Source organism: Ixodes scapularis, unplaced genomic scaffold (genome assembly GCF_016920785.2).
Source record: "Ixodes scapularis isolate PalLabHiFi unplaced genomic scaffold, ASM1692078v2 PGA_scaffold9__187_contigs__length_104089568, whole genome shotgun sequence".
In the NCBI taxonomy this organism is placed as follows: Eukaryota; Metazoa; Arthropoda; class Arachnida; order Ixodida; family Ixodidae; genus Ixodes; species Ixodes scapularis.
Window position 1 is genome coordinate 42,192,657 of NW_024609884.1, and position 26,026 is coordinate 42,218,682.

The 26,026-nt window shown below is 44.6% G+C and overlaps 3 non-coding genes across 3 annotated transcripts; all 3 read left to right on the plus strand.

Moving 5' to 3' along the window:
- The first annotated feature begins 12,518 nt into the window (after positions 1 to 12,518).
- Positions 12,519 to 12,590, plus strand: Trnap-agg. The gene has a single exon. It is a non-coding gene; the product is annotated as a tRNA-Pro (tRNA).
- A 5,260-nt stretch (positions 12,591 to 17,850) lies between these two features.
- On the plus strand, positions 17,851 to 17,922 carry Trnap-agg. Its single transcript has one exon. It is a non-coding gene; the product is annotated as a tRNA-Pro (tRNA).
- A 2,493-nt stretch (positions 17,923 to 20,415) lies between these two features.
- On the plus strand, positions 20,416 to 20,487 carry Trnap-agg. Its single transcript has one exon. It is a non-coding gene; the product is annotated as a tRNA-Pro (tRNA).
- Positions 20,488 to 26,026: the final 5,539 nt, after the last annotated feature.

The following is a 26,026-nucleotide window of genomic DNA, read 5'->3' on the forward strand; positions in this document are numbered from 1 at the left end:
CCCCATACATTTCGGACTGTTAAAGAAAACAATACGGGGGAAAGGGCATGGCCGAGCTTATTTTAATCTGAAATTATTTATGCATAGGTATAGCGACTGTCGCTCCTTACTGCATAAAAGATCGCGTAGATAGTCATTGTTAGAAACTCGTTGTCAGAAAGCACTACTCGTCACATGCTCGGTGGTTCCTAAGTTCAAAACTATGTCTTTTCGACCTAAATAACTGTGCCATTGGTAAAAATAATAAATAAATTAACATAACAATAAATGCAAAATTAAAAAGCTGGAGAGAGAAAAAAAAATATCAAGAACCCGCCGGAAGTGTTGTATTCTTGCATTTTCAGAGCCCCAGAACTACGAAACAAGCTTCTCCTACCCAAATCTGTACAGGCTAAAAGAAACACGTCCCACGAACGTAAAATAAGAAAAGAAAATTATGACGTGCTGAACTTGAAAAATTTTAGAAATCTTCCTTCATGAGTTAATGTATTCCTCAACGTGAAAAAGACAATAATACGTTATTTTGTATTCTGCAGATGGTAATGTTATGTACTGTCTGTGGTGTTGATTTAAATGCGATACCTCAAACAATTTAGACGAAAAAAATTACCCAGTTCAGGGCATAATTGCCCGTAGATACATGTTTGGATATTTCTTTGAAACTCGTCTTGAATAACAATAATCATGTCTTTAAACGACACTTACCTAGGCTATACAGAAATCATTCTTAAAAAGTTTAACATCTATACCATAAATAGCTTCGGCTATAGCGCGCTTCAAATATGGCACAAATAACAATTGTCAAAAACCCGTCGTCCTTCTTCGCTCCTTCGGGAATCTATTTCTTTGAAACCAATCATGCCAGATGAATGAAATAAACGGCATTGTCTTTCGGAAGAAATGCGGCACCGCATGTAAAATTGCGAAAAAAAATTACGAATGTACCTTACTGTTTGAATCCAAATGATACTGCCCGCCGGTATTTCGAAGTTAGACTAACTTCGAACTTTTGCCCTAAAAGTTCGAAGTTCATCGAACATTTGACTTTTTAGAAATCGAAAGTTCGACAATTTTCGAATTCTTAAGAGCAATAAGTTCGAAAGTTCGAAAATTATCGAATTTGTTAGCGTAGGAAGTTCGAAAGTTCGAAAAGCCTCGAACGTTTTAATACAAAAATTCGAAAGTTCGAAAATCATCGATTTTTTTTATCTATCGAGGTTAAAGTCCGACAAGCATCGAATTTCGCAGCTTAATAAGTTCGAAATTTCGAAAAGCGTCGAACTTCTTAGTTTAATAAGTTCGAAAATTTGACTTCCGTCGAATTTCTCGATATGGAAAGTTCGAAAATTCGAAATCTTTCGAACTTTTCGACTCGCTTCAATCGATCATCGAAACTTCGGTTCGCAAAAGTTCGCGGCATCCCTACTATCAACACTGAAAAATTATCGATAGCACTACCGAAAAACTTTTACCAGTATACTTCTAAAAAAACTATCGATAATACTTTAAACACACTATATCAATAGTATACTTCCAAAAAAGTATCTAAGTTACATTATCGAGAAAAAAAACATTTGAAACTGATATCAATAGCCGATTATAGTAAAACCATAAATAGTATCGATAGTTAACTACCGAAAAATATCGATTGTACTATTCATAGTCGACTATAGCAAAACTATAAAACCATCTCTAGTATCAAGAGTATAGTTATCGAAAGTTTTGCAAACTAATGCCAGGTCCTCACTCAAACTCAAAAGAGGTTCGTGCTGTCACCATAGATTGGTGCGTTGACGCTGGTGTTGCGCGCGGGGGCACGACTCGCCTTCGTCGGAGTGCGCGTGCGCTTCCGCAGCTCCACCGCTCGGTCACCAGAGCCCGTGTTTGTCAGAGCGCTAACACGCCCGTGTTTGTCTTCTATCTTGGGTACGTCTTTTTAGCGCTTTTAACCATGGTTAAATACAGTCAACACCAACTAGCCCCACAACAAGTTCTTTTACACCAGACATCAAGGAGCCGCGCCCGCGGGAGGGAATGCTTTATCTTTTCGTTTGTTTCCCTCTGACTCATTTCGCACGTTGGCCAAGTGGCCGAGAAAGACGCGCCTTTTTATAGACGTATTTGTTTCTTTTTTGTCCGGTCTGCTTTTATATTTATAATACCCATAGATTTATTTACGTAACACTGTCCCGCATGAGGAGGAGGACACAACTTTAGCTGTGTTTTTGCTGTTGTAATTTTCTGGTGGGCTTACTACGACTAGGGTCACGCATTTTACGAATATAATTCCATCCAATTAAAAAAAAATACTCGACGGTAAATATTAAACGTATTTGAACTTTTCAAGAAAATCCGAGCTGAAGTCGTTACGGCCCGTCAGGTATTTATCTCTTTGGGGGCATCCCCAAGAAGAGAAAACATGTCCAATATCCGACAAACTAAACATTTCCGATTCCTTTCATCTCTTTTTCACTGTTTTCCGACAAGTCGTACAATTGTTGAATTTCGACCATTCAAATTTTTAGTTGACTGGTAGCGAGGACAATATTGCGTGCAATGTTGACCGCGTACATTTATGATAAATTTATTTATCTTGTGAAAATCTCGACTATCATTATATTTGTATGAATAAATTCGGCGAAGTGCCTGCTCCAGGGACTTACGCCAGCATTGAAAATGTGCCTGTATGCTGTAAACAACTTTATTTTCGCGAGTTTGATATTTTGCAAATTTCTGAAAGTGTCGGTTATATATTGATATATTAATAACTGATCTGTGACCACCTGACTTTTCAGGTTATAATCAACAAGCTCACGGAGATCGACGCGTATTGTGTTATTCTGCAAAAATGAATCAGTAAAAGATGACACTTTTTGGAAAATATTAATCGTTCTTAAGTCTTAAGAAACAAGAGGTGTGTAAACAGCTAAAGGCTAGATGTGCAGCGTCAGATTTAACTTTGTATCCATAACACAGGCTAATATCTTGTCCCCCCTTTCCAATAAAAATCTGATGAGTGTCTGCACAGAAGCTCATACAAGCGAAGTCCGAAAAGCTGTAACGAGTCGACGGCCAAGATGATGGACAGGATTCAACATTTTCAAAAAAGATTCCTATGCTGATCCATACAAATTTGCACCATAGCCCAGACGGGAACGAACCAGTGAATTGTACAATCGGATAAGACAGCACCTGTCAGACCCCCAAGACATGTGGGAAAGTACTTTGAGGATATTAGACGCTTACAGGAACTTCTTTTTCAGTTCCTTGACGGGAGCCAAAAACGTATGTTTCAAAAACAACCCCTAAAACTTTGTGCTCTTGCTTTAAAGGCACAAATCTACTATTGAGTTGTAAACTGGTCTCAAGTGACAGACCACGCCGCAGCGAAAAGGGCACACACACTGTCTTTTCAGGAGAAAATTTTAAACCATTTTCATCGGCCCATTTACTAATTTTATTTACAGAGACCTGCGGTTGGGGCTCGGAACTTGAGAGGTTGCAGGAAGAAAAGGAAATCTGCGCATCGTCTACATATAACGAATAGGAGACAAACGGGGGTATCACTGCAGCCAGGCTGTTTATCTTCTCTGCAAACAGAGTAACTCTCTGTCACCTCCTTGAGGGACCCATTTTCTTCTGAGAAAAAAACAACATCACAGAGCGTGGAGCCAAACCTCATCTGAAAAGTTCGGTTAGTAAGAAAATATTGTATGCAACGCCACATCCGGCCACGGATGTCACACGTGTGCAACTCCTTAAGAATCCCATAATGCCATGTAGTGTTGTAAGCCTACACTAGGTCAAAGAATACCGACACACAGTGCTGAGTTCCGATGTACGAAAGCTTCACGTATGGAAGTTTCCAGACGAACAAGATGATCTAAAGTTGAGCGACCCATTCTAAATCCACACTGGTTCGTATCTAAAATTCTTTCAGCCTCCACAAAGTGCACTATACGTCGTCTCATCCTACGATGGACTAAAGGCGAAAGCCACGGGCCGCCAGGTCCATTCACGTTGCACGCTATACTATGACACGCTTAACATTGATTAGCGGTGGACGAATTACGCTCGCGAATCCAAAAGCGCAGCATCATTTCTATAGCTTCGAAGCTGCAAAGAGCCTAATGTCATGGCTTTCTTAGCAATGTAAACTTGTTGAGTCACTCAGTGCTCTTCAATTCGAACCACCTTCCACCCGTCCTCTCATCAGTGGTCTGAAACGCGTGCACCGATACGTGCATCGAAGCGAAATACCGAACAATTTCTAAGTGGCTCGTGATTGTATCTAGCGGTCCGTAGCTTTCGCCTTTAGTCCATCGTAGGGTGAGACGAAGTATTGTCGCTTATTTATCAGCCCCTCGTAAGTTTTCCCGAGATAACTGGTCAGCGCATTGGGACGCTAACTCGTAGGCAGTGAAGAGCTTTTACCAAGTTTCAGCAAGGGAATTATATGCGCACGTTTCCAGCACTGAAACAAAAAACAGAAGCTCCCCACAAATTGTTAAAAATGTCAACAGATATCATAGGGATTCACGAGACAAGTGCCGCAACATTTCATAATTTATTCTGTTCGGTCCCGGCGCAGATTCCTTCTTTGTTGCAAGGGCCACCTCAAGTTCACACAAGTTCACACCTCAAGTTTGCACAAAACACAAGCTGCAGCACGATGATTCGACAATCAGAAAGCCGTACACTTTCCAGTACTGCCAGCCGCATCGATTCGCTAATACATCCTAGAGATATAGGGGGTACGGATAACCTTTGAAATAACCACCGCGTCAACGAGGAACGTGCATTTGTCTGGTTTAGCTAAGGCAACATCCAACTGTCATTTAAAATACATCTGGTCAGGAGACCTTTCATTCGCTGAGCCGTCACACGGCAAGCAAAAAAAGAACGCTTGCGAACGACGGCACTGCTCTAGACCGCCCGGGTCGGTACAAAGTCGCCTTTCTTATGTGGAGAGTTTTCTTTTTTATTTTTTTTTTTTATTGTTTTTCGCCTACGTGAGTGGTAAAAAAAAACGGCTTGAATTTTTATACATTAATCGCACTGATCTGCAATACTTTGTAGTTCTACTTCTCTACAGGTGACACCACGTGCGAGGTCCATTTCTGGAAGTCAGTCTTATAAAACAAGACTTGGTATTTTAACACAAAGTACATTGTACATACTTTGTTCCAGTGTGTTTCCCGGTGATTGCTCCGGTGGGCTATAATTCTAGCAGATCGTAATTGTTCTGCTTTCTTCTTGTATGTTCATTATGCATCATTGGGCTAAGCGAAAAAAAAAATTGAAACTACAAAATCTTTATATATGAAAGTCCAGTTAAGCCTATTTCTGTGAGATTCTCATTACGGGACGCCGGAGTCACAGCGGAGGAGAGTGAACCCGTCTTTTCCTCCTGAACGTGATTTTGTCCAATTCAAGGGTTCATATCGCATGAGCGAATTACGTTTTAGCGAACAGCGACATCTGAGCGAATCGACGTTTTAGCGAGCAACGCGGGCGCGCGTTAACCCTTCCGCCGCGCTGCGCTAACGCCGCTTCGCGGCGACAGTCTGCGGCGGCTCATTACAAAAATGTGAACCCATTTGGCCCACCCGAAAACGCCGCTTCGAGGCGTCCGACTATTCGCTAAAGTGTCATTCGCTGAAACGTGGGCGTTCGCTAAAATGCCATTCAATCAAGCCAGTGCCTCTCAGTGGTGGCTAAAATAATGCGTGAGGTGTAAAGCGAGCCCATGGATATTGATGGTCACGCACCTTGACGAAGCCCATTTAGCATTTACTTGAGAAGTTCGTTTTCCTTATAGTCACTGATGGTAAAGACCCCAGGAGCCATGGAAAAAGAAAGTTTATTGTTTTTCTCCACTAGTACTACACTAATGTTATCCTTAAGGTTGGCTGCTTTCTTAAGTGAACTCTTGTAAGTTCTGTCCCTCATTCTTCAGGGGGAAATCGGTGGTCGAGTGGTCTAACATCAGTGTTGGCAGAATGCGTTACAAGGAACGGCGTCACCGGTAGCGCGTTACTTTTTCGGGTAACTTAGTAACGTACTCGTTACTTTTTTCCAAAACCGTAACGCATGACGTATTTACGTTATTTGTTTCGACTAACGGGTAACGCAGTTACGTTACTCATTACATCTCCTTCCCAAGATTTCAAAAACGTTTTAGGTCTTATGAATTATTCCACTCGTCACAGATGTCTTAAAGCTTTTGCCTTTTTGGAACCAAGAGAGGCAAAATATAGGTATAACAGTAAAATAAATAATTATGTTAAGTTTCTATACCTGAACAAATGTTTCTTGCAGTAGTGCGATTATGCACCTGTAACGTCAAAAAAAAAGTAAAACGTTGTAATTCATAAATAAGCACTATGCAAAACTAACGCGCGGCCCTTTTTTATCGATAAAGGTAACGGTAACGCGTTCTTTTTATTTTGAGGTAACGTATGTCGGTAATGCGTTCCTTTTATTTATTTGTTTGCAGGTAACGAGGAACGTATTTCGTTACTTTTTTTTTTTGTAAAGCCTATAACACTGCGTATAATGCCGCGCGCAAGGCTGAGAAAGCAACGCTCGGTCACGGACCTCCAGAAAGTTCCCGTTTATTCATCTAGCGCACGGAACTTCTGTTATTTATATCCATGTATCTTCTGCTTTTGTTTACTAGAAAGTGCGTGTTCATTCTCGCCCCGATCACGCGACGCTCGAACCGCTTTCGCCGAATCTTCGAGATAGCGGCGCACTCTAGATAAGAGGCCGCCCGCGACCTTGTCGAGTCAGTCTCGCCCTAGCGCTCGATTCTGCTAACACGCCGACTTCGACGCCCGCGACGCTCTGCTTTCTTCTGTTTCCTTCTTTATTTTTGGCACAAGTTCGCCACATTAAACGTTTATTTGTTTCTGTTTATTTCTTGTTTATTGGTCACGACTCACCACCCGTGACATTCTGGTGGAGGTGCGGGGTACCGCATGTTCGTGCAGCGCAGCCCTCCGAGTTCCCGCAGTACAAGTCCGAATCCAAGCTCCCGAGGACCCAACGAAGACCAGATCGAGACTCGATCAAGTCGCCGCACCCAAGGGCTAAACCCGGAATACGGACTTCTACCACCCAGGACCAGGCAGCCGACGATGGCCAACCAGTCGCAGACCCCCGCCGCTCCTGCCGTCGTCTACCTACCCGTCGCTCCTCGGACACCGGCTCCGTTCCACGGCGAACTCCACGAAGACGTTGAAGATTGGATCGACCAATTCGAACGCGTCGCCCGCCACAATAGCTGGACCAACGAGCAACGGCTGCAAAACGTGTATTTCTCGCTCGAGGGGACTGCCAGAAGCTGGTACGAAAATCACGAGTCTTCATTGACATCCTGGGACATTTTCAAGAGCCAGCTGAAGGCGACATTTGTCAACCAGCACCGCCGAGAGAGAGCCGAAGACTTACTTCGTACCAGGACTCAAGGCCCCAACGAGAGCATTACCGGCTTCGTGGAGGATGTTCTCCGCCTAAGCGCCCGCGCCGATCCTCAGGCTACCGAGGAGAAGAAGCTGCACCACCTGATGAGGGGTGTGAAAAGCGAGATTTTCGGCGGTCTCATCCGGAATCCCCCAACAACAGTCGACGAGTTCATCACGGAGGCGACAAATATGGAACGGGCCTTGCTAGCCCGCGCCAGACACTACCAACGACACCCTGGCGTAACTACTCTAGCGACATCTGGATCCGACCTGGGCACCACCCTCCCCGGCATCCGTGACCTTATCCGTGAAGCCGTCCAGGAGGAGTTGAAGAAGTTGCTACCTGCTGCCACAAGCCTGGCTACGCCCTCAGTCGCCGAGATTGTCCGGGAAGAACTTCAGCAGGCGCTGCAGCCAGAAGTTCTCGCCAGCGCCGCTCCTGAACCACCGAAGCTGAGCTACGCCGCAGCTACCCGACGACCACCGCCCCTTGCTCACCCGTATACGGCGCCACCTCGACGTGAACCTCTAGCGCCGCAGTATTCACGACGCCATGAAGATCGGGCGTACGTCCGCCCAGAACAAGCTGCTCCACGAAAGACCGACGTGTGGAAAACGGCCGATCGACGCCCGTTGTGCTACCACTGCGGGGAGGCCGACCATATCTACCGTCGTTGTCCCTACCGGCAAATGGGCCTGCGTGGGTTCCACCCGAACGACCCACGCCCGAGGTACGGCGAACGCCCTCACAACATCGAGGAGTACCTCCGACGTTCGCCCTCCCCAGTGTCGTCTCTCCGCCGTGAAGCCCGCTCCCCATCGCCACGACGTTCAGCCTCCCCAGCGTCACGATCCCGCCGAGAGAGCCTGTCTCCCCTGCGTCGTCGGGAAAACTGAGTGCGGCAACGCCTGGAGGTGACGTTGCCGAAAACGACGGAAGCAAACAGCCTCCAAGAACGCCGGAGCGCTCCCACTCTCTCGACGCCCCGCATTGCACCGACGCGCCTGCAACGGTGTCCAACAACCTAAACGTTGTTATCGATGGCCAAAACGCATCGGCACTCGTTGACACCGGGGCAGACTACTCAGTATTGAGTGGGAGGCTCTCTCGCCACCTTCGAAAAGTCACGACACCGTGGGATGGACCGCAGATACGAACCGCCGGGGGACACCTCATCACGCCTGTCGGAAGGTGCACCGCTCGCGTCGAAATTCACGGCGAGACGTGTCCTGTGAAATTCGTCATTCTACAAGACTGTTCCAGAGACGTCATTCTCGGCATGGACTTTTTGTGTGAATACGGCGCCGTCACCGACCTTGGAGAAAACAGATTGACGCTGCGGACACCTGTTCCGCCTTCAGAGAAACTCCAAACTGCGTCAGCCGCCGTCCGAGTCGCTGCCGACCACGTGAATCTGCCGCCGCGATCAAGTGTTGTCGTACCTGTCGTGACCGATGCAGCTACCCGTAGCGAGGTTCTTCTGGAAGGTAACCTCCAGTTGCTCCTGGGAAGAGGAATAGGCGTCGGACGAGGAGTAGCTGAACTTCAGGATGGCCGCACTGTGGTCCTCGTGACGAACTTCCGGAATGAAACGCAACACCTCACAAAAGGTGCAGCCGTTGGCCACGTCGAGGATCTCCGAAACTCCGCCGAAATCGCCGCCATTACTGATGAATCCTCGCCACCTCAGCAAGACGGTACGTCACCAGCGCAACTCGACATCGACCCTAAGCTTCCGGACCCGAAACGACGGCAGCTGATTAACCTCCTCGCCGAATACCGTGACTGCTTTGCGACGTCATCGAAGGTACGCCAAACAGCCGTTGCGAAGCACCGCATCATTACCGAGGACGACGCGCGCCCTGTGCATCGATCACCGTACAGAGTCTCCGTTAAAGAAAGGGAGGTGATCCAGCAGCAAGTTCAAGAGATGCTGAACGACGACATAATCCAACCATCAAGCAGTCCGTGGGCCTCTCCAGTCGTGCTGGTTAAGAAGAAGGACGGAACGCTTCGGTTCTGCGTGGACTACCGGCAGCTGAACGCGGTGACGAAGAAAGACGTCTACCCACTCCCCCAATCGACGACACGTTAGACCGGCTGCGCCACTCTCGATACTTCTCATCGATGGACCTGAAGAGCGGCTACTGGCAGATCGAAGTCGACGAACGGGACCGAGAGAAGACAGCTTTCGTCACGCCGGATGGGCTGTACGAGTTCAAGGTAATGCCCTTCGGACTATGTACGGCGCCAGCAACTTTCCAGCGTGCTATGGACACCGTACTGGCAGGACTGAAGTGGCAGAGCTGTCTGGTCTACCTAGATGACGTCGTGGTGTTTTCCAGCGACTTCGACGAGCACTTGCGACGACTCCGAGCTGTTCTTCAAGCCATACGGACCACTGGACTCACCCTCAAGCCGTCAAAGTGTCGGTTCGCCTATGACGAACTGAAGTTTCTAGGTCACGTGGTTAGCAACGAAGGCGTACGCCCAGACCCTGAGAAGACTCGCGCCGTCGCGTCATTTCCAGTGCCGACCGACAAAAAGGCCGTGCGAAGATTCCTTGGACTTTGCGCCTACTATCGTCGCTTCGTTCGGGATTTCGCACGGATTTCCGCACCGCTCACAAACCTCACGAAGGACGCCGAGAGGTTCGAATGGGCCGAGAAACAACAGCGGGCATTCGACGAGCTGAAGCGACGACTCCAGACGCCTCCGGTTCTTGGACATTTCGATCAGGATGCGGACACCGAGATTCACACTGACGCAAGTAACGCAGGACTTGGCGCGGTACTAGTTCAAGTACAAGAAGGCACCGAACGAGTCATCGCCTACGCAAGTCGTACACTGTCCAAGGCAGAGAGAAATTACTCCACGACTGAGAAAGAATGCCTTGCGGTCGTCTGGGCAATCACGAAGTTTCGTCCGTACTTGTACGGAAGCCCGTTCCGCGTAGTCACGGACCACCACTCGCTCTGCTGGCTTGCGAACCTCAAGGACCCGTCAGGACGCCTCGCTCGGTGGAGCCTCCGGCTACAAGAGTTCAACATGACTGTGGTTTACAAGTCAGGACACAAGCACAGCGACGCTGACTGCCTGTCCAGGGCCCCTGTCGAAACACCTTCCGGCAGCAGCGACGACGATGATGACGAGTGCTTTCTAGGGGCAGTGAACACCGATGACATGGCACGACGTCAACGAGACGATCCGGAGCTGCGAGCCTTAATCGAGCACCTGGAAGGGCGCGGCGGTACCGTACCCCGTGTTTTCTCACGAGCCGTGCCGACCTTCACCATTCGACAAGGTGTACTCTACAAAGAGAACTTCGGGAACAACAACTCGCCGTGGCTGCTGGTAATCCCGACCGACCTTCGAGGGGAGATCTTTCAAGCATGTCACGACGACCCGACGTCCGGACACCTTGGATACAGCCGGACACTGGCCCGTATTCGTGAAAAGTATTACTGGCCCAAGCTCCCCAAGACCGTCCACCTGTACACACGATCATGCCACGAGTGCCAGCGACGCAAGAAACCTCCGACGAGGCCGGCCGGACTCCTGCAGCCTATTTCTCCTCCAACTGCACCCTTCCAGCAGATCGGAATGGATCTACTTGGTCCTTTTCCGCCTTCGACGTCGGGGAACCGCTGGATCATCGTCGCCACAGATTATCTCACGCGGTACGCCGAAACGAAAGCTCTTCCTTCGGGGACTGCTGTGGAAGTTGCCAAGTTTTTCATTGAGTCCATCGTCCTCCGGCACGGCGCTCCAGAAGTTCTGATTACAGATCGCGGATCATCGTTCATGGCACAACTGACCCAAGAAATCTTCCGACTCAGTCACACCAGCCATCGTCGTACAACTGCGTACCACCCGCAGACCAACGGGCTGACGGAGCGACTCAACAAGACAATCGCCGATATGATCTCTATGTACGTCGACGTAGAGCACAAGACGTGGGACGAGGTGCTCCCCTACGTCACGTTCGCCTACAATACGGCGGTTCAAGAGACCACTGGATTCACCCCTTTCCAGCTGGTACATGGTCGGAAGGTAACGACCATGCTGGACGCCATGCTGCCCCATGAGCCATCTGACAACGAGAGCGACGACGCCCAGGCGGTTGCTCAACGCGCCGAAGAAGTTCGCCAGCTCGCCCGACTCCTGATTCAAGACCAGCAACGCGTCGACGCCGGCCGCTACAACCTTCGTCGCAGGGACGTCCACTTCCAGCCCGGAGATAGGGTGTGGGTATGGACGCCCATCCGTCGCCGCGGCCTCAGTGAGAAACTGCTGAAACGGTACTTTGGACCATACAAGGTACTTCGTCGCCTCGGCGAGCTGAACTACGAGGTGATGCCCGACGGAACACGAACATCGTCACGCCGCCCACCACGACCTGAGGTCGTCCACGTCGTGCGCCTGAAGCCGTACTACGCTCGATAGGACTGTGGACCTTTTGTGCTCCAAAAGACTCTTTAGTTTATCGTTCTTTTTTATTTTGATTTGTTTTACACTGCATCGGGGCGATTCACTTTTAAAGGGGGGAGTAATGCCGCGCGCAAGGCTGAGAAAGCAACGCTCGGTCACGGACCTCCAGAAAGTTCCCGTTTATTCATGTAGCGCACGGAACTTCTGTTATTTATATCCATGTATCTTCTGCTTTTGTTTTCTAGAAAGTGCGTGTTCATTCTCGCCCCGATCACGCGACGCTCGAACCGCTTTCGCCGAATCTTCGAGATAGCCGCGCACTCTAGATAAGAGGCCGCCCGCGACCTTGTCGAGTCAGTCTTCGCCCTAGCGCTCGATTCTGCTGACACGCCGACTTCGACGCCCGCGACGCTCTGCTTTCTTCTGTTTCCTTCTTTATTTTTGGCACAAGTTCGCCACATTAAACGTTTATTTGTTTCTGTTTATTTCTTGTTTATTGGTCACGACTCACCACCCGTGACAATATGCAGTATTAAAAGATGAACGGTGGTCGGGAATACGACTGTCCAAGAGGAGACAAAGGTATGCAATGGTTATTGACCGCGGCAATTCCCAGCGGCTCGTTGGTCTAGGGGTATGGTTCTCGCTTAGGGTGCGAGAGGTCCCGGGTTCAAATCCCGGACGAGCCCGCATACTTTTTTTTACCACCTTCTCTGTTTAGTTTGGCACTTAACTGCGATTCGCTGAGCGCTTCATTTCGGGCTTATCGAGCTAGCGCCATGGTTTCTTTCTCGAAATCTCCTCCGATTTCAGACCTTTGGGTATCAAATTATAATTGCTTCTGCTTTTAACAATGTATGTATGTCTAACTCCGGAGCCGCGATGGGCAAAACCCTTCTAAAATTTTATTTAGATACAAGCACAAAATACTTAGATAAAAATGTATTTAATTACAAATAAAGTCACACTTTTAAAGAAAGTATCTAAATGCAAAATACATATACAACGACCGCATCTGATCATCTTCAAATACTTTTCCTTTATAACTAACTTAAATTTAACCTAGGTAAAAAGACCATGCCCACATAAAGTGTGGATTTTATATATATTAAGAATCAGGTGATTAGAAAGAATGTTGCAGCTCTAAAGATCAAACTTCTTTGTCAACGTCCAAGGCGGAGACAATATAAGTAAAAACAAATGATCCAGTATACGATTAATTTAAAAGGCTGAGTTGATGCACCCAAGCATTAAAAAAAATATGCCGTTAATTCGACGTGTTTGAAAAATTAAATAACCCTGCCAAAAAGACTAATAATTGTATTATTCCCATTATTTCCTTGTTTTGATCTTATTTTTTCTTCAATGTTTATTCTCCGCAAAGCGCAGCAAGTTCTATGGTCTTTGGATATGACTCCCTTCGCAAAGAGCGCCCACTATTTTATTTGATTGCGAAAAACAGTGCCCAAAATTGTATTTGGGGCTGTATTTGTCGAAATACATGTATTTGAAGTAGTTAATTTTAAGTATTTAAATACAGTTGACAAATACATTCCCAAAATGTAATTAAATGCGTACTTTAATACTTTAAATGTATATTTCAAATACTTATATTTGAAAAAACTGCCTCGCTAAGATATTGTCTCATCTTTCCTAAAGAAAGTTTATGAGTTTCTTCATAGACGCTCATTACAGGAGAAGTCCGAAAAGCTCTTGTAGCGAGAGTCAAAGGCCAAGATGATCAATCAATCAATCAATGATGATGATGATGAACAGGATCCAACATTTTCAAGACAGATTCCCGTGCTGATCCATACACAATTGCACCATAGTCCAAACGCGAACGAACCAGTGAATTGTACAACCGGATGAGACAGCGCCTGTCAGACCACCAAAACATATGGGAAAGTACTTTGAGGATAATAGACGCTTGCAGGCCCTTCTTTTTCAGTTCCTTGACGTGAGCCAAATACGTAAATTTCCTCTCAAAAACAACCCCTAAAACGTTGTGCTCTTGTATTACAGGTACACATTTACTATTGAGTTGTAAACTGGTCTCAAGTGACAGGCCACGCCGCAGTGAAAAGAGTAGGCACACTGCCTTTTAAGGAGAAAATTTAAACCCCTTTTCATCGGTCCATTTACTCATTTTATTTATAGAGACCTGCAGTTGGCGCTCCCAACTTGAGAGGTTGCAGGAAGAAAAGGAAATCTCCACATCGTCTACATGAAATGAATAGGAGACAGATGGCGGTATATCACTGCATAGCCAGGCTGTTTATCTTTACTACAAAGTAAGGCTCAACACACCCCTTAAGAGACCCCTTAAAAGACCCCCCCCCCCCCCCAACAAAAAAAAAAGACGAAAAACATCAGAGAGCGTGGAGCCGAACCTAATCTGAAAAGTTCGGTTAGTAAGAAAATATTGTATGTAACGCAACATCCGGCCACGGACGCCATACTTGTGGAAGTCCTTAAGAATCCCATAATGTCAAGTAGTGTTGTAAGCCTACTCTAGGTCGAAGAATACCGACACACAGTGCTGTCGATATACAAAAGCTTCACGTATGGAAGTTTTCAGACGAATAAGGTGATCTAAAGTTGTGCGACAGATTCTCTAAATCCACACTGATTCATATCTAAAATTCTTTCAGCCTCCAAAAAGTGCACAAGTCGCCTATTTATCAGCCTCTCGTAACTTTTCCCGACATAACTGGTCAGCGCATTGGGACGATAACTCGTAGGCAGTGAAGAGTTTTTACCAAGTTTCAGCAAGGGAATTATATGCGCACGTTTCCAGCACTGAGGAAAAACAGAAGCTCCCTACAAAAATTGTTAAAAATGTCAACAGATATCATAGGGATTCACGGGAAAAGTGCCGCAACATTTCATAATTTATTCTGTTAGGTCCCGGCGCAGATTCCTTCTTTGTTGCAAGGGCCACCTCAAGTTCACACAAGTTCACACCTCAAGTTTGCACAAAACACAAGCTGTTGCACGATGATTCGACAATGAGAAAGCCGTACACTTTCCAGTACTGCCCGCCGCATCGATTCGCTAATAGATCCTAGAGGTAGAGAGGGTACGGACAACCTTTGGAATAACCTCCACGTCAACGAGGAACGTGCATTTGTCTAGTTTTGCTAAGGGAACATCCAACAGACATTTAAAATACACCTGGTCAGGAGACCTTTCATACGCTGACCCGTCACACGGATAAGAAAAGAAAGAACGCTTGCGAACGACGGTACTGCTCTAGAGCGCCCGGGTCGTTACAAAGTCGTCTTTGTTATGTACAGAGATATTTTTTTAATTGTTCTTCGCCTCCGTGAGTGGTAAAAAAAGAAACAAAAACAAAAACAGCTTAAATTTTTATACATTAATCGCACTGATCTGTAATACTTTGTAGTTCTACTTCTCTAGAGGTGACACCACATGCGAGGTCATTTCTGGAAGTTAGTCTTATAAAACAAGACTTGGTATTTTAACACAAAGTACATTGTACTTTGTTCCAGTGGGTTTCCCTGTGTTTTCTCCGGTGGGCTATAATTCTAGCAGGTAGTAATTGTTCTGCTTTGTTCTTGTATGTTCACTATGCATCATTGGGCTAAGCGAAGAAAATTAACACTACAACTTCTTTATATATGAAAGTCCATGTTAAGACAATTTATGTGAGATTCTCATTACGGGACGCTGGAGTCATAACGGAGAAGGGTAAACCTGTCTTTTCCTCCTAAACGTGATTTTGTCCAATTCAAAGGCGTGTCACAGTTTCGAAGCAGTGGTCCGAAACGGTTCTCTTATAGACCTTGACACAGTCGCGTGCAGCTAACATAATGCGTGAGGGGTAAAGCGAGCCGATGGATATTGATGGTCACCCACCTTGACGAAGCCCATTTAACATTTACTTGACAAGTTCGTTTTCCTTATAGTCACTGATGATAAAGACCCCAGAGCCATGGAAAAAGAACGTTTGCTTTTCTCCACTAGTACTACACTAGTGTTATCTTTAAGGTTGGCTGCTTCCTCAAGCGAACTCTTGCAAGTTCTGTCCCTCATTCTTCAAGGGGAGATCGGTGGTCAAGTGGTCTAACCCCAGTGTTGGCAGAACGCGTTACAAGGAATAGCGTCACCGGTAGCGCGTTACTTTTTCGGGTAACCTAGTAACGTACTGGTTACTTTTTTCCAAAACAGTAACGCATGACGCATTTACGTTATTTGTTTAGACTAACGGGTAACGTAGTTACGTTACTCATTACATCTCCTTCCCAAGATTTCAGAAACTTTTTAGGTGCCAAGTCTTATGAATTATTCCACTCGTCACACATGTCTTCAAGCTTTTGCGGCTTTGAAACCAAGGGAGGCAAAATATAGGTGCAACAGTAAAATAGATAATTATGTTAAGTGTCTATACATTAACAAATGTTTCTTGAAATAGTGCACTTATGCATACCTGTAACGTCAAAAAAAAGTAAAACGTTTTAATTCAGAAATAAACAGTGCGCAAAAGTAACGCGCGGCCCTTCTTTTATCGATAAAGGTAACGGTAACGCGTTCCTTTTATTTTGAGGTAGCGTAGGTCGGTAATGCGCAGACTTGTACCGTACGCATTACAAGTAATCAAGTTGATTACCTTTATTAGGCAGTAATCACAAGAGTAATCTGATTACTTTTGGAAGTAATAAAATTACTTGTAACCGTTACAATTTGTCCACGGGACCCCCCCCCCCCCCCCCCCCCCCCCCGGGCACACGTCTTTTTTTTATGCAATGACAAAAATTAATTTTTCTTTTTTCTTTTTTCGAACGGAAAAAAAAAGGTTTGTGCGGAGCTGTAGGAAAAGGGTCAATCTCTTTCTATGTACAGTTTCTGTGGAATGTCCGCTTTTTCGTTGTTGTTGTTTTGTTTTTTTTCGAGCTGGGACTGGGAGTGGGAAGCCCCAGGGAAGCCACAGTGCGTGACAAAGGCCACTCAGGGCGAAGTTTGAGGAAGCAGAATGTAGCTTTGTGAGTCCTTCGTTCAAACTAGCCTCCTCACGCACACAAACACAGAAATAAAAGAAATAAAAAAAATCCTGCTTAGGGTACCTACTCGCAGCGCGTAGGAGAACCAGAACCGAAGAATGCCTAAAGCGGATGCAAAATATAACAAAGGCAGTTGAAATATTTCCCCATTTCCCGTACGTGGTCTTTGTAACAATCAGTGTGTTGAGTTGAGAAGTGGTCGGGGCGATCTCTTCCGCTAATGGATACTACACATGATCCGTTTCAAATCCTGGAGCTGCTGCTCTTTTGTATAACATGCGAGCTTATCCACATGTAAATAATAAAATGAGCGACGCAAACTTTGAGAGACAGCCCTTGCTCAAGCTTAACAAGATCTAGAACCTCCTCCGCCCGCACCCCCCCCCCCCCCCCCCCCCAGACACACACACACTGGCGAACGCCCAAATCATTAAACGTCTTCAAACGAATTCTATGCTTGTGTCCGCATTGTGAAGGTGCAACGACCACGAAGAGGGAGCCAGTTTTTCTTCTTCAATACTTGTGCAAATGTGAAATATAGGTTGCAAGTAGTTGATTGTTATAAGCGCTAAAGATGTGTCTTCACACAATAAAGTAATCGAAAAAGTAACGATTACTTCTTTAAGTAATGTCCAATTACTTTTGCCGTCGAGTAATCAAGTAATCTAATCGAATACTTTTTAGCCAAGAGTAATAGTAATTGTAATCAATTACTTTTTTTTAGTAACGTGTACAAGACTGATGTGTTCCTTCTATTTATTTGTTTACAGGTAACGAGCAACGCATTTCGTTACTTTTTTTTTTTTTTTTGAAAGCCTACAACACTGCGCAATTGCAGTATAAAGTGATGCACGGTGGTCGGAAATGCCACTGCCCAAGAGGAGACAAAGGTACGTAAATGTTCTTGACCGCGGCAGTTTCCAGCGGCTCGTTGGTCTAGGGGTATGATTCTCGCTTAGGGTGCGAGAGGTCCCGGGTTCAAATCCCGGACGAGCCCACATATATTTCTTTTTCTTTACCACCTTTTCTGTTTAGTTTGGCTCTTAACTGCGATTCGGTGAGCGCTTCATTTGGTTGTCGAATCATCTGAGTTGACAGCCTTTTCTGATTGTCGAATCATCGTAATACAGCTGACCGGTGAGCTTGGCTCAGAATGTCTATATTTGGTTATTCCCGAAGCTCAGGGTGGAAAATAAAAATTATTTTGATGTAAATCTGATTTAACTCATTATTCAAATCGTGATTTATATCCGACCAGTTCTCCTATGATGATTTAAATAAAACCTTTCCCGGAAAAAGTATTCCCGAAAATATTTTTATTTACCGTTTGTCTATATATTTTGATGCTTGCTCTGTTCATTTGTTTCGTATTTAAATAAAATATTGATTAAGCAAAAAATATATAAAATTGGACACGAGCAAAGAGATAAGCTCTTTGAAAATCGGAGTGCTGAACTTGATTTGTACATTACACTTGGTTCGTCAACTACGTAACGGCATCTGGCAACAGAATCAGAACATAAAAGAAAGAAACGAACACTAGAAAAGTGATGTCCTACTGCAATCAAGTCAGGACTCGAAGGAAAAATGAATAAAGTTTTTGAATTAATTATTAAATCAAGCTGTTTTTGTGCTGGTATGGCGGGAATCACAGCAATAAAACGTTGTTGATTGAACTGTGCTTTACATTCACAATAATTAATTTTTTCGCATTTCCGTGATCGAACGAATTAATCAATCAATCTGCCATGTTGAAAAAATATAGTGATAGATAATTTTTACTTTCAGCGGCAGTGATTTCGATCAAATTAGTCTGATGTATATCAAATAAATCGAATTTATTTCATTAAACAAAAATAGATTTTTTTTTACTCCTGTAAATTGACTTAATAAATCTGTATTTATTTTTTATCAGTGTGCCAGACAGACCCCGCACAAAGACTAGAAAATTGCAGTCCTGATTGGTTGATAAGACAAATATTTGCGATGCCTAGTTCATTCACAAGCAAGCCCAACAAAATGGTCTTATCAGCGCATGGACTTCAATCACGATGTCTTAAGTATTAGGGGAATATTTCAAAAATTCAAGGGCTCGTCCGGGATTTGAACCCGGGACCTGTCGCAACTTAACTGAGAATCAGTCCCCTAGACCGACGAGCCTTTATTTTCTTTATTACTAGACCAACGAGCCGGTGCACGTCACAGTAACACAGTAAGACTGTGAACGCATTTCTCTGCTTGATGAGACTACTCAGGCAATATCACTTTTTGTTGTATGCTGTACGCGTATAATACCAGTCACCGCGAAGATACGAGTTTCAGCTTGAAAAAGTATGCCCGTGTGTGTTTCTTTTGCTCTTGCCAAGCCCTATTTCTGTGAGATTCTCATTACGAGACGCCGGAGTCATAGCGGAGAAGGGTGAACCTGTCTTTTCCTCATAAACGTGATTTTGTCCAATTCAAAAGCGCATCGCAGTTTCTAAGCAGTGGTCCAAAACAGTTCTCTTATCGACCTTGACACAGTCGCGTGAGTGTTGGCTAAAATAATGCGAGAGGGGTAAAGCGAGCCCATGGATATTGATGGTCACCCACCTTGACGAAGCCCATTTAACATTTGCTTCACAAGTTCGTTTTCCTTATAGTCACAGGTGATAAAGACCCCAGGAGCCATAAAAAAAGAACGTTTATTGTTTTTCTCCCCTAGTACTACACTAATGTTATCTTTAAGGTTGGCTGCTTCCTCAAGCGAACTCGTGCAAGTTCTGTCCCTCATTCTTCAGGGGGAGATCGGTGGTCGAGTGGTCTAACGCCGGTGTTGGCAGAACGCGTTACAAGGAACGGCGTCACCGGTATCACGTTACTTTTTCGGGTAACCTAGTAATGTATTCGTTACTTTTTTTTCCAAAACATTAACGCATAACATATTTACGTTATTTGTTTAGACTAACGGGTAACGTAGTTACGTAACTCATTACATCTCCCTCCCAAGACTTCAAAAAAAGTTTAGGTACCAAGTCTTACGAATTATTCCACTCTTCACATATATCTCCAAGCTTTTGCCTCTTTGGAACCAAGAGAGGCAAAATATAGGTACAACAGTAAAATAGATAAGATAATTATTTTAAGTTTCTATACATGAACAAATGTTTCTTGAAATATGGCGATTATGCGTACCTGTAACGTCAAAAAAAAAGTAAAACGTTTTAATTCAGAAATAAAAAGCTGCGCAAAAGTAACGGGCGGTCCTTTCTTTTTTTTTATGGAAAAAGGTAACAATAACCCGTTCCTTTCATTTTGAGGGAACGTAGGTCGGTAATGCGTTCCTTTTATTTATTTATTTGCAGGTAATGGGCAACGTATTTCGTTACCTTTTTGTAACGCTTACGACATTGCGTATTTGCAGTATTAAGTGATAAACGGTGGTCGGGAATACGACAGCCCAAGAAGAGATAAAAGTACGTAATTGTTCTTGACAGCGGCAGTAACTAACGGCTCGTTGGTCTAGGGGTATGATTCTCGCTTAGGGTGCGAGAGGTCCCGGGTTCAAATCCCGGACGAGCCCACATATGCTTTTTTTTTACCCCATTTTCTGTTTAGTTTAGCACTTAACTGCAATTCGCTGAGCGCTTCATTTGTGGTTTATTGAGCTAGCGCCATGGTTTCTTCCTTGAAATCTCCTCCGATTTAAGACCTTTGAGTAAATTATGATTCCTTTGGCTTTTAACAATGTATGTATGTCTAATTCCGAAGCCGGAATGGGCAAAACACGTCCAAAATTTTATTTAGATACAAATAGAAAATATTTAGATAAAAATGTATTTAATTACAAATATAACGCACTTTTAAAAAAAGTGTTCAAATGCAAAATACAAATACAACGACCGCATTTGATCATCTTCAAAAACTTTTTCTTTATATAATGACTAACTTAAATTTAACCTAGGTAAAAATACAATGCCCACATAAAGTGTGGATTTTGTATTTATTAAGAATCAAGTGATTAGATGTTGCAGCTCTAAAGATTAAACTTGTTTGTCATAACGTCCTAGGCGCATACAATATAAGTAAAAACAATTTATTCTGTATACGATTAATATAAAAGGCTGAATTGATGCACCCAAGCATTAAACAAAATATGCCGGTAGTTGGACGTGTTTAAAAATATAAATCACCCTACCAAAAACAGTAATAATTGTATTATTCCCATTAATTCCTTGTTTTAATCTTATTTTCTTCAATGTTTATTCTGCGCAAATCGCAGCAAGCTCTATGATCTTTGCATATGACTCCCTTCGTAATGTGCGACCACTATAATATTTGATTGCGAAAAACAGTGCCCAAAATTGTATTTGGGGCTGTATTTGTTGAAATAGTGTATTTGCAAGTACTTAATTTAAATATTTAAATACAGTTGGCAAATACATTCCCCAAAATGTGATTAAATGCGTACTTTAATACTTTAAATGTATATTTCAAACACTTATATTTGAAAAACTGCCCATTAATGCTCCAGATATATTAATTTTTTGTTTGTGTAAAACATCTTGCATTTTGCATAGCAGGAAGGTGCTGCTCTTTTATTATTTCTCAAGTTTCTGATCTCAACTGGAGTAAAAATATGTGCGATGTTTTAATGATCTTGTATGTAATCTGATTAGCCACGCCAATATAATATTGGAGGCTCACACTCGCAGACTTGGGTAAAGTTTATGTATAATGAATGAGTTGCAGCATTACGCTGTCAATATTGTTATTAAATGTTTAAGGGATGACAATACAGCTTTTGAATTGATTGCGACAAATTTAAGCATCAATTTACTTTCAAATAATATTTCAACTCCATTTGGTTCCATAATACGAGGTTTTCGATAAAAAAACGGCCTGATAAAAGAAACAAGAATGGCACACGCGGTTACGATTCGCGTGGTCTTTACAACAGGCAAGACAGCGATACTACTGACAGGCAAAATACAAGATATTCGTCATTAACGAAGACTACAAATATGAGAGAAGTAGTATAGATGGGACAGTACACACTGCAGGCTTTGTCCCCTGCCGTCTAAATTGCTTGGTCGCTCTTGTGCGTATTTCAATAGTCAAAGGACTAACCTGAAAAGAAAATGTCGAAATTGAAAAGCGGCCCTATCCACTGATATCATAGAGATCCCTTCCATTACTTTTAGCTTCTCCACAAAATGACCTTTCAACGTCCACTGTTTTGATGTTCTCACTGAACTATGATCAGCCAAAGTTCTTATTCAATCAATCAATCGTTTTATTTATGGCCTTTAAGCCAAAGGAGACCCTAGACAAAAAGCTGCCAGTGGCAGTTTGACGAGGTCTGGGGCCCGTCTCAAATTTGTCAGCAGGACATCCATTCAGAACACAAAAGGATATTACATGCAAAGGAAAGATACGCTGAGTAATCACTTCATGTATACAACTTCTAACAGCATTACACAAAAAGAAAAAGGTTCCACCATGTCTTAATTCCTTGTTCACTCTGGCAAGTGCTTCTCTTAGCATTAATGATATCTGAAAAACCCTCCTCGGATGTCATGCCTACATACGTCACATGTCATGGCGTGATGCATCACTGACACAGCAACAAAGTTCGAACTGCACCATTAAACAAAAATTCGACAAAAAGATCTATTGCTGGATCTTTACGGAATGCGTTAGAGTTAGAATGACTCTTGGTAAACGCCCTTTTGAAAACGCTAACGCTGACCTCTTCACTTTTCTGTCCTGACTTTCTCTTCTGGCTTTCTTTTTTGCTTCCTCTATTTTTTGCTGCATCTTTTTGGCTTCGTCACGGGGTCAGTGTTAGCGTTTCCCAGAAAGGGACGTGTGTGGGGTTTCCCAAGGGTCATGCTAACGGATTCCCTAAGGATCCATCAATGGATCTTCCTTTCATTTTTTTTGCCGCCTACTTGGACCAGAGCTAGTACTTGGATCACACTCCATTTTGCAGCACAAACTAAGGCAGACGCACTCCGCACACCTGCAAGTTCAGACTCGCTCCAGAATCCGCGGGCGCATTGGCTTCCGCCCCGTGGCGTCGCTTCCCTCTCGCCTTTACCCTTCACTACTCTTCTCCTTTCTACGCGGCGCGCTTCCCTTTCCACTGTCTTGTCCACAGGCGGACGCCTTCAGCTTTTCCCTTTCACGTGGGTAGTAATGCTCACGCATTAATATAAACGAGCCGATAATACGTCGTGTACTTCAGATGTTCGCCACGGAGACTCTGTCTTAACCTTCTACCGCAAAAATTGCGGTGGCTTAGCTCGGCTATGCCAGGACAGGGATGGGCAGTATTTCAAATAGAAGTATTTGAAATACGTTATTTGGTCTTTGTATTTCGATACATATTTGTATGTATTTTGCCCATCCCTGTGCCAGGATATACGTAGCGTGAGCTTATGCGCACAAAATGAGAAGCGCTATCAAGCGGCTCCGGTGCAGCGTCAAACTTGGTTGAACACGAGCCCCGGCCGAACACTGATGCAGCACTCGTGCCCAATCTCAGGCCTCGATCGATCTGACTGAGTTGACGGTGTGGAGGCCTCCTGCTTATCTAGGTGGTGTTGGCACAAGACAGGCACGTAGCCAGGGGGGAGGCCCATGGGGCCCGGACCTCCCCCGAAATCTTCCATTTTGCTAAGGCATCCTCTCCCCCCTCCCCCTCATACAGCTTTTTGTCATTGGCAGACCCCCCCCCCCCCCCCCCCCCCCACGAAACAAAATCCTGGCTACGTGCCTGGTACAAGACGCTGGGTTAGGACGGTACCGACGTGGTTCCGTACCTTTTTTGAGTTTGTTTCTCACTTTTACCTTTATAATTACGCTACAAATCCTGAAAGGTATCGGCGGAGGCAATTCCGCCGGTGAACCTCACTGTCGGTCCACACTGCACAAGGCGATTGTTTGAGGGGTCGGTGAAGCGGCGGCGTAAGTGTTTCAGATGCTGGTATTCTGTTCCTTGCATGTTTATGAGGTAGGTGAATATTACACCCCGCTTTGCAGGCATTTCAAATGGCATTTATATCAAAGGCCTCAGGACGGTCGGTAATTAGCTCGCGGGCCCGACTCTGCGCGTGCCACTCTCATGCGCTGGTTCGCAGATGTTTTAAAGGCCATGGGTCTGAAGGCCTATGAAATTCTCGCGGTTCAGGCTTGCTTTACATAAATGTAGCTTCTTCGGGAAATAATGACATAGTTGGTACACGTATGCAGGCATGTTTTATTTTTTAGAAGACAAACAATTACTGGAAATAAGTATGTATGGTAGCCGGAAAAACGGCCTAATTGACCCCAGTTGCCTGTATGAGATGTATTGAACTGCCATAAATACGAACAGCAATATTACCGTAAATTGGAATGTTTATACCGTTTCCTAGAATTTTATCTTTATTCCAGCCTTGTGCATTAGAAAAATACACCGTTCAGTTTGAATTATCATTTCCAGGTAAAAGAGACACTGCTGCAGACCCCCAAAAAGCTTCCTCCTTCAAAACTCCCTAAAGCTGTACTCTCGGACAAGATGAAAACAGGAGGGGCAGCATTCGAACGGCTGTCCAGTGGAACTTGCTGCACCAATAGCAGAAAAATGTGGAACCTGTGAAGGGTGACAGCTTGCGTGAGAAAAGCTTCTGGAATTTTAGCTGCAGGAGAATTTGATTTAGCTAACATCTCAATTCTACAGCCTGTAGAACGGAAATCGTTGAGAAGGGATTAAATACCAGCTAGACACCTTCATATACATTTGTTGTACATTACTTGAGTGATATTGTGAACAAGTCCACAGATACCACCAATGGAATCCATTAAAATACTATCCCAATCCAGCAAAGGCCAAGTGCGAGCAATATAAACAGATGTAAACAAATAACTGGTATATGTCTGTGTTCCTTCTTTCTTTACTTGGTCCCTGTACTTGGGCTATCTCACTTGTGAATCTCTCTCCATGGCCCAGACTATATTTACATTGTTGCTCGAGCAGCATGCCCCTTCTCTGCTTCAGCGTTTTTGTTTAAAAACAGAGATGCAAAAAAAAAAAAAACACGAAATAGGATACATAACCTGCCAATTCATTCAGACCATCAGCAGCATTGATTGTGTGAGATGTAAATCTATAGTGATGCTGCTGCAATTGTGGCCATATTTCTTCCTTTTCGTATGCCAGCTGCGTTTCACGCGTCGCCTGTCCTGTCAACCATGCCTGAAATGTTGGCTGAAGTTTCGCCTGCAGCTACAGGCCATACCTCAACATAGCCGCATATGAAAATTTACACCTCCTGTGGAACTTACAAAATTTACAAAAATTTGAAAATTTACAAAACGCGCACGCAAAAAAAAATGAAAGACGTTTAAAAATCTCTGTAATTTGAAATTAGAGCCCAGCTCTTGAGGATGAGAAATCTCTGTAATTCGAAATTAGAGCGCAGGGGCCCTAAACTCGTCAAACACAAAGTTGGAGCCGAAAGTTCGCGGAGCGCGCCGATTGGACGTCGGCGACAAAAGTGCTAAGTCATTGTCGCGATTATCCAATCGGTGCGCTCCGTCAACTTCGGCCCCAACTTTGTGTTTGACGAGTTTAGAGCCCCAGCTCTTGAGAAATCATAATGGAAGAGCGCGACTGTACTTCGTCTCACCCTACGATGAACTAAAGGCGGAAGCTACGAACCGCCAGATCTAATCGCGAGCCACTTAGACACTGTACTTCGCTTCGGTGCACGTATCGGTGCCCCCGTCTCGGATCACCGATGGGAATGGGCGGACAGTGGTTCGGATCGAGCAATGAGTGACTCAACAATTTTACATTACTGGCTCTTTGCAGTGTCGAGGCTATAAAAGTTAGGCAGCGTTTTTGGATTCGAAGCATTATTGGTCCAAACCTAATCATTGCTAAGCGTGTCATAGTATAGCGTGGAACGTGATTGGACCTGGTGGCCGGTGGCTTTGGCCTTTAGTCCATCGTAGGATGAGACGAAGTATAGGGAGCATATCAACATAATACGTACGCCAGCGGTGCCTGGTGTACAGATGTGGCATACGGATTATGTAGATCCGTACGCTAGTCGCCGAGGGCCGGGAATCTG